At 47.0% G+C, this 7,573-nt stretch overlaps 1 pseudogene; it reads left to right on the plus strand.

Moving 5' to 3' along the window:
- Nucleotides 1-924: 924 nt before the first annotated feature.
- Nucleotides 925-1,474, plus strand: LOC141983815 (ferritin heavy chain pseudogene; annotated as a pseudogene).
- The last annotated feature ends 6,099 nt before the right edge of the window (nt 1,475-7,573 follow it).

The following is a 7,573-nucleotide window of genomic DNA, read 5'->3' on the forward strand; positions in this document are numbered from 1 at the left end:
GCGGATTTTGTTGGATGGCATACAAATAATAGGTGCAGTGGATAAAAGAGTAATTGTTCTCAGGCTCCAAATTCAGAGATCAAGCAGCTAGTTTCCCCTTAGGGCTCTGGGAGTAGGTGTGTTGTGAGGGGGATGGGGAGGCAGGAGCAGGTCCCACCAGGCAGTGTGGGTGAAACAGGGAGACAGGATTACATCCCCAAGTAGTGGAAGCAACAAGGATGGAGCAGGTAGAAGCTAATCCCCTAACACCTCACCCCAAGCAGTGGAAGCAGGTGTTGGTTAGTGGAGGAGCTAAGAGTCGATCCCCCTGCACCCATCAAAGGCAATCACGGTTTACAGATAGTAGAGACTTCCTAGAGATTCACAGCAAAATTCCCTGAAGAATCTGCCCACATAGGGCATGCTCCAAACTGGGGCACAGCAGGGCTTGCCTTGCAATTGTGCTCTGGGTTGTTTCAGGCTGTGCCAGGTCCAGGCACTAGAAATGAGAAAAGGGAGCCTGTCTCTCCTGTGCTTTCCCTCTGCTTAAACCAAGGCAGCATGGAAGAGGAAGCGATCTCATTCAAATGCACAGGGGACAAAAGCCAGACTGAAGGGGGAGGGGAGATAGATTGAGACAAGAAGTTGCGGTGGGGAGTGAGAAATGAGGGCCGGCAGCTGGGCCTGGGACTAGCTAGTGTGGTCTCCAGGCAGGCAGACTAATGAGCCCAGAGGGGATACAGCAGAACCACCTGATTGGTTGAAGGGAGCTAAAAGGTGTGCTCTTACTTATGCCCAGTAACACTGACAAACCCGAGCCCCGGAGGTTCCTGCTTCAATGGTGTTTGGACGGAACCGCCGCTGCTCGGACGACCCTCCCCCCCCCGCCTCCGACTCTTGTATCCTCTCAGCTCCTGTAGCAGCAGCAAGAAGAACAGCAGCGCCATGTCTTCATGTCCATCCCAGATGCGCCAGAACTACAATCAGGACTGCGAGGCGGCCGTCAACCGCCAGATCAACCTGGAGCTCTACGCCTCCTATGTGTGCCTCAGCATGTCTTTCCATTTTGACTGGGATGATGTGGCTCTAAAGAATTTTGCCAAGTATTTCCTGCACCAGGCCCACAAGGAGCGTGAAGCATGCTGAAAAACTCATGAAGTTGCAGAACCAGAGGGGCGGTCGCATCTTTCTGCAGGACATCAGGAAAGCAGATTATGATGATTGGGAGAATGGGCTGAGAGCAATGGAGTGTGCCTTGCACCTGGAAAAGAATGTGAACCAGTCACTCCTTGATCTTCACAAGCTGGCAACTGGCAAGAATGACCCTCATTTGTGTGACTTCATTGAGATCCAATACCTGGATGAGCAGGTGAAGGCCATCAAAGAACTGGGTGACCATGTGACCAACCTGCGCAAGATGGGGGCACCCAAATATGGGATGGTGGAGTACCTCTTTGACAAGCACACCCTGTGGGACAGTGACAGTGAGAACTAAAGCCTCAGCATAGGCCACCCATGGGTTTCAGTAGGTCTCCTAGCTTGCTGCCCAGCAGTGCGTGCATCTACTGTTTAGATAATGTCATTCTGTACCAAAAATCACACCTTTGTTTCTTTGTGTTTGTAACACTTTACATCCAATAAAGTGACTTGTTTCAACAACAACAGCAAAACACTGAGGAAGCTGCTAGCTAACTGTTCAATGCTTATGCCCACAGCTGTGATTGGTCCTGTGCCTACCTTGTTCCCAGTCCTTTCCAGTTTGTTCCAACCCTACTCCCATGTTTGGTTCCTGTCTGGTTCCAGCTCTGACTCCTAGTTCCTGAGTCTGGCTCTGACCCTCAGGACTGTTCCTGGTCTCTGACTCTTGCTCCAACGGCTAAACCTGACTGGCTGCTGCTCTGACCACGAGGCATGAGTGTCTGCACCCTAGTGCTGATGGGGGACTGGGAGTACAGGCTGGTACAGGGTAGTTGAGCTGAGGGACAGATTGGAGTGGTTGGGCAAATAAACTGAAGCTGGGGGAAGAGGCAAAAAGAGGACCCTGACGGCTCCAGTCAGCACTTCTGTCCAGGCTGTTAAAAGATCAGTCACTGGTGCGCGGGACTAAGGCAGGCTCCTTGCCTTTCCTGCCTTCTGGAAGCAGCTGGTACGTCTCTGCAGGTCCTAGGTGTAGGGGTGGCCAGGGAAGCTCCACGCACTGCCCCTGCCTGAAGTGCCGGCTCCGCAGCTCCAATTGGCCTGGAACCGCATCCAATGGGAGCTGCGGGAGCAGTGCCTGCAGGCAGGGACAGCACACAGAGCTGCCTAGCTGCCCCTCTGCCTAAGAACTGCAGAGACATCTGGCCGTTTCCAGGGAGCCACCTGACGTAAGTGCAGACCAGAGCCTGAACCCCTCACCCCTCTAGCACCTGAACCCCTGTGCCTATCCTGAGCCCCATCCCATACCCAAATTCCCTCCCAGATAAGGATTCTATTAATATGTAACCCTTCTGCCCATCAGAGTTGGCAGCAACAAGGGCCGGGTTCAATATCTAGGGGATCCATTCCAATAACACAATGCAAACCGGCTCGAGCCCCCACCCAGTGACCTGGGACAAATATATACCACCCCCGCTGGGCGCCTTCAAGAGGCAATACTTCCCCTCTCGCAAGCACATAGTCTGAGTGTAGCAAAAAGCCTTTTAATAACAGAGAGAAACAATGTGGCATTATGTTGGGGAGACACCACCAACAGGATTCATAACACAACCCATGAGCAAAAAAAACCCCACCCCAAGCAAATTGGGGCATGCCCCTTTCCCTCGGGTTCTTGAGTCCCAGCACCCAAACGTCTCTTGAGTCCAGCAATCCACAAATCACCCAAAGTCCAAAAAGTCCAGCCCCAGTTCAAAAGTTCATCTGCATAGTGTTACTCCCCAGTCTGGCTAAAATGTGCCTGTGTGTGGGGGAAAGGGGTAAGGGGCACCTTACGTGTCCTGAAGCTGACTGCCCCACAGGGCTCTGCTCTGCACAGCTCGCCGTCTCATGAACACACCACTGTCTCACGAACGGCTCCGCTCTGCCAGCCTATCCACGAACAGCACCACTGCACTCTAGATCTTCCGGCTCCCCACTACTTGACACAGTGCTCAGTGATTTCAGCTCATAGTAGTGGGGGCCTTAGTGCTGGTGCACCATAAGGCCAAAGTGAATGCAGCACAGTACCTGTAGCAAGACTCTTAATAGACCCAAAATTAGCTCTGACATTCCACAGTGGAGAGAGACAGAGGTGCAACTGGTGCTTCAGGCCCTCACAAAGGAGCCCACACCACCAGGTACTAATACCTGCCTCAAGTCTCTCTCCCTTCACAGAGTTTTGGAACCCATGTCCCTTGCCTAGCGAGTGCTACTCATTTGATGGTGAGTCCCTCCATCATAACAAAAGGCCAAGTACAGTTCCAAGCACAGTTCCCATAATCAGGGTAATAACAATTTACTCTTCCCGCCCCAATAACAAAGACACTGGGGATCCCACAACAGCCAAAGTGACCATTTGGGCAGTTATGGCCTCATTCTAGGCGGGGTGGGTGTGCCTATGCAAATTGAGATCAGCCCCTGAAGTTCTTTTCCACTACTTGCCACACCTCACCACCAGATGTCAGGGTGGAGCCCATCCTGACTCTGCTTACATCTATAAGAGTGTGGAGGGAGAGAGAATGGGCATGCGTGGTGGGGGGAAACGAGAACTGGGACTGAGACACAGAATCCAGAGGGCTGAGACTAGGACTGTGTGGGCAGAGAGACTGGGCTGGGTTAAGAAGCCAGAGGGGTAGAAACTGGGACTGGGTAGGTGAGGAGAATGGGACTGGAATGAGGAGTGGGGTGGGGAAGAGATAAGACTGGGGTCAGTGACAAGTTGGAGGGGATGGAGCAGAAGGGGTCAAGCCTGGGATGGGGGAATAGTCAGAAGAGTCAGGGGTGCCATTTCAGATTGGAGGTGGCAATTTTAACCATGGGTCTAGGGGTTACTTAGGCACCTGAAAACTCTGAGGTTTTGTTTTTGTTGTTGTTTTGCAGATAACTTAGAAATTAGCTGACAAGAGCACTGTATCTAAATCCTAAAGAAAGAAAGAAAGAAAGAAAGAAAGAAAGAAAGAAAGAAAGAATATATATACTGTATACACACACCCACCCCCCAATTAAAACCATACTTTAAGTTTATATGTAAGTTTGGAACAATCAGATGATAATACAGCAAGATATTCCAAATCCCAAGTCTTCAGGTATCCGTTTTGGAATCTTAACACAGATGTCAGAAATACAAGTTTGATATTTTGAACACTATCTTTAGAAAAGATAAATAAAAATAAAATAAAATCTGCTTAAAATCTGCTTACTTTCTCTAACAGACACACTCTGTGTTACTGTCATTATCTACTCTATTTTAGTCAATTGTTTTTCACTCCACTGAAAACGTATTTACTTAATTTTAACATAGGTGATTACATTTATTTTCTCTTTTTATTAAGAACGGGAATTTATTTTTCTAAGTATTTTGGCATTTATGTTTACCGATCAAAAGCATGTACATTTGACTCCATCATTACTATTAGCATTAGACATGGAATTACATTTATTTTCATACAAATTTTAAGTTATTTACAGATATAATTTAAAATACAATTTGAAAATAAGCAACCTTCATCTGTCCAAAGTTATGTGTTTAGCTAATGTTTGTTTTTTTGCAACTGGCACTGCTAAGGTGAATGCAAGCTAAATTTACATTCTAGAAGGATACTAGTATTTGATTGAACCACTTTAAATAATGAATGACAAAGCACTATCTGATAATAAAAGTAATAATAATTACTCCAGCCAGGACCGGTTAGGCATTTTAGAACTCACTACTCATACAATTAAATTTAAGCATGAGAGAAATAAAATTATGAAATGCACAGACCAATCAAAAAACTAAAATAACAGTACTGGAATCCTTAATGAGCTTTGAAAGAATAAAATTACAGCGAATGTATGTGCATTGCACATTTCAACAGGAAGTACAAAGAAGTAACAACAACAACAATAATATAAGTATGTGTGTGTGAGAGAGTGTGTGTGTTGAAGGGGGCAGTGTGCATGGGAGACTGTGTGTTTCTCAGAGAGATAGAGTGCGTGTTGCAGGGGGGTGAGAGAGACTGTGTGTGTGTGTGAGAGAGAGGGTGGGTGTGTTGAGGGGGACTGTGTGTTTGAGTGAGCATGCCAGCACACTGTCTCCTTAAGCCAAGCACTCAGGAACCTGAACACTTGTTCAGTACAGCAATAGCTGCAGCTCCCACTCCTGAGCCAGAGGCACCTGCACAGACAGGGTCCCTGTCCCCCCACAGCTCAGTGGAGACCTACTTAGGCACTGCTACCTCTAGCATAGGGCAAGGCCCCCAGGCCAGCTATGGATCAGCTTCCCAAAGAAGGGAAGACTGCTGCAACAGCAGGAGTTGGGCTGCAGGAGAGCAGCAGCTGCTGGCCAGGTGTCCAGCTCTGGGAGGGGTGACTACGGGGTGGGGGGGGGGCAAAAGCAAATTTTGGGGTGGCTATAGCCCCCACAAAGCCCCACCAGCACTACCCCTGTTCATAAAATTATAATGTGATATGAAACTCGAGGGGGGGACGGACAGGTGCCCCCTTGCACTCCCTAAATGGTGCCCCGAGAAGAGTCTGTTTGCATCAAAGCATAATCCTCTCCAGAGCATGACTCCCCTGTCCAAAAAGAAAAGGAGTACCTGTCCCCTGTCCAAGATTCCCAAGTCTCGCCATTCCTCTGCTGTCCACAGGTGTCTCTGAAATCCACTAGCAGAGTGTTGCATCCCTCTCTAGAGCTGGTCCACATAGAGAATGACAACCTACTCCCTCAGTCAGCTACTCCATTAACTCAAGAGGCAGGGTTTTGTGCAGTGGATCAAAATGTTCTGACCCTACTGATGAACCATGTTGGAGTCAATATGATGTCACGTGATGGAGTTTATGCTTTTTCAGCTTCGTCTTTTAAAAATGTAGGAAATTACACACAAAAACTATGTTAAAAGAACATTTAAGGCTGCAAAATCAAACACTTGAAAGTTAGGGGATGTCAGAATTGGGGCTGAATGTGTGTTTGCACCATGATAGTGTTTCATTACATGATCACGTACTATTTTTTCCCACAGGACCCCTGCCTCATTCAAGATGGACCTGCTCTGGGGATGAATCAGGGCTGTGTACCTATTGTCGGTACCAGGAGACGGTGGGCCTAAGCCTGCCAATAGTTAAAGGCCCTCCCCCTTAGCCGGCAGAGAGGGGACCGGTAAATTCAGGTCATAACTGAATGTTGAGGTCCGGGGACAACAGGAACAGGAGTGAGAGTCATAGGGAAAAATCATGGGATTGAAAAGAGCTGCCAAGAAGAGAACCCACAACAGGACCCACTGCTCCTCAAAGGCATCCAAGGAGGCAGTGGACACTGCCCAATCACTTGTGTGTAGTGAAGGAAACTGTGGTCTGTAGGACCGTGCTTCACTTGTTGTAGAAGTGGAAGGTGTTCTGTGAATGAGGCAAGGAAGAGAAAGGTTAAGGCAGTTGAATTTTGCCCTGGAATACTGGATTATATTCCTGTCTCTGCCACAGAGTTCCTGTGTGATATTAGTCAAATCACTTAAACTTTTCACAGGTGGTGACTTATGGTGTGTTCTTAATTTTTAGTCCGTAACTTGAGACCCTGGAGTCTGACTTGCAGAAGTGCTGAATTCTTACCAATGCAACTGAAGTCAATGGGAGCTGTGCTTTGAACTGTACATAATGCTATATACTCTAAAGTGTCTCAAATGGGGCACCCAAAATTCGTGGATACTTTTGACCGTAATGTCTCTGTGCCTCAGTTCCCCATCCATAAAATGGGGATAATACCCACTCACCTCACAGGTGAGGTGTTGCTCAAATAAATTATTGTTTTCAAAGCCCTCAGATACCGTAGTGATGAAAACCACTAAAAAGTCCATAAGGAAATTAATTCTGTCTTCAATGCAGGGTTTTAATACTGTACAATAAATAAGGCGTGGGGCCACATATTGAACACTGAGGAGAAATCCAAAATATTGAAGTCAAAATATTGAAGCCATTAAGGGAGGACCATCCATTCTGTGCACTGAATTAGGTCCTGTAGAAAAAATATTATGTGATCATGGAATTAAAGACTATATCATAATGCATATGCACAAGGGGGAAAAATTAAGGTTACTTAAGCAATCTTAGTTTTGGTATGTCCTGACTTTTGAGTGCTTGACTTCACAACTTTAATAATCTTCTATTGATGTAGGGTTTTTGTGTGTAATATATATTAAGAGCTACCTTCCCACAGCCTCAGGGAATGGCTGGAAAGAGAGTCTGTGGAGCAAGGAAGTTAAGGGCTGTTAACTTTGAGGCCACAGCCTTCTTATATGACTTTATTATATGCCTTCAGCATCATTTTATTGTAAATACTTTGTATATTTTATGTAAATGATATATAAAATCACAGGTTGCAGTCTTCGATGTGTCTGAGGGTAGTATACACACTTTTTTTGCACCCAAACACCATCTCTATTGT

This window comes from Natator depressus, chromosome 3, assembly GCF_965152275.1.
Source record: "Natator depressus isolate rNatDep1 chromosome 3, rNatDep2.hap1, whole genome shotgun sequence".
Lineage (NCBI taxonomy): Eukaryota > Metazoa > Chordata > Testudines > Cheloniidae > Natator > Natator depressus.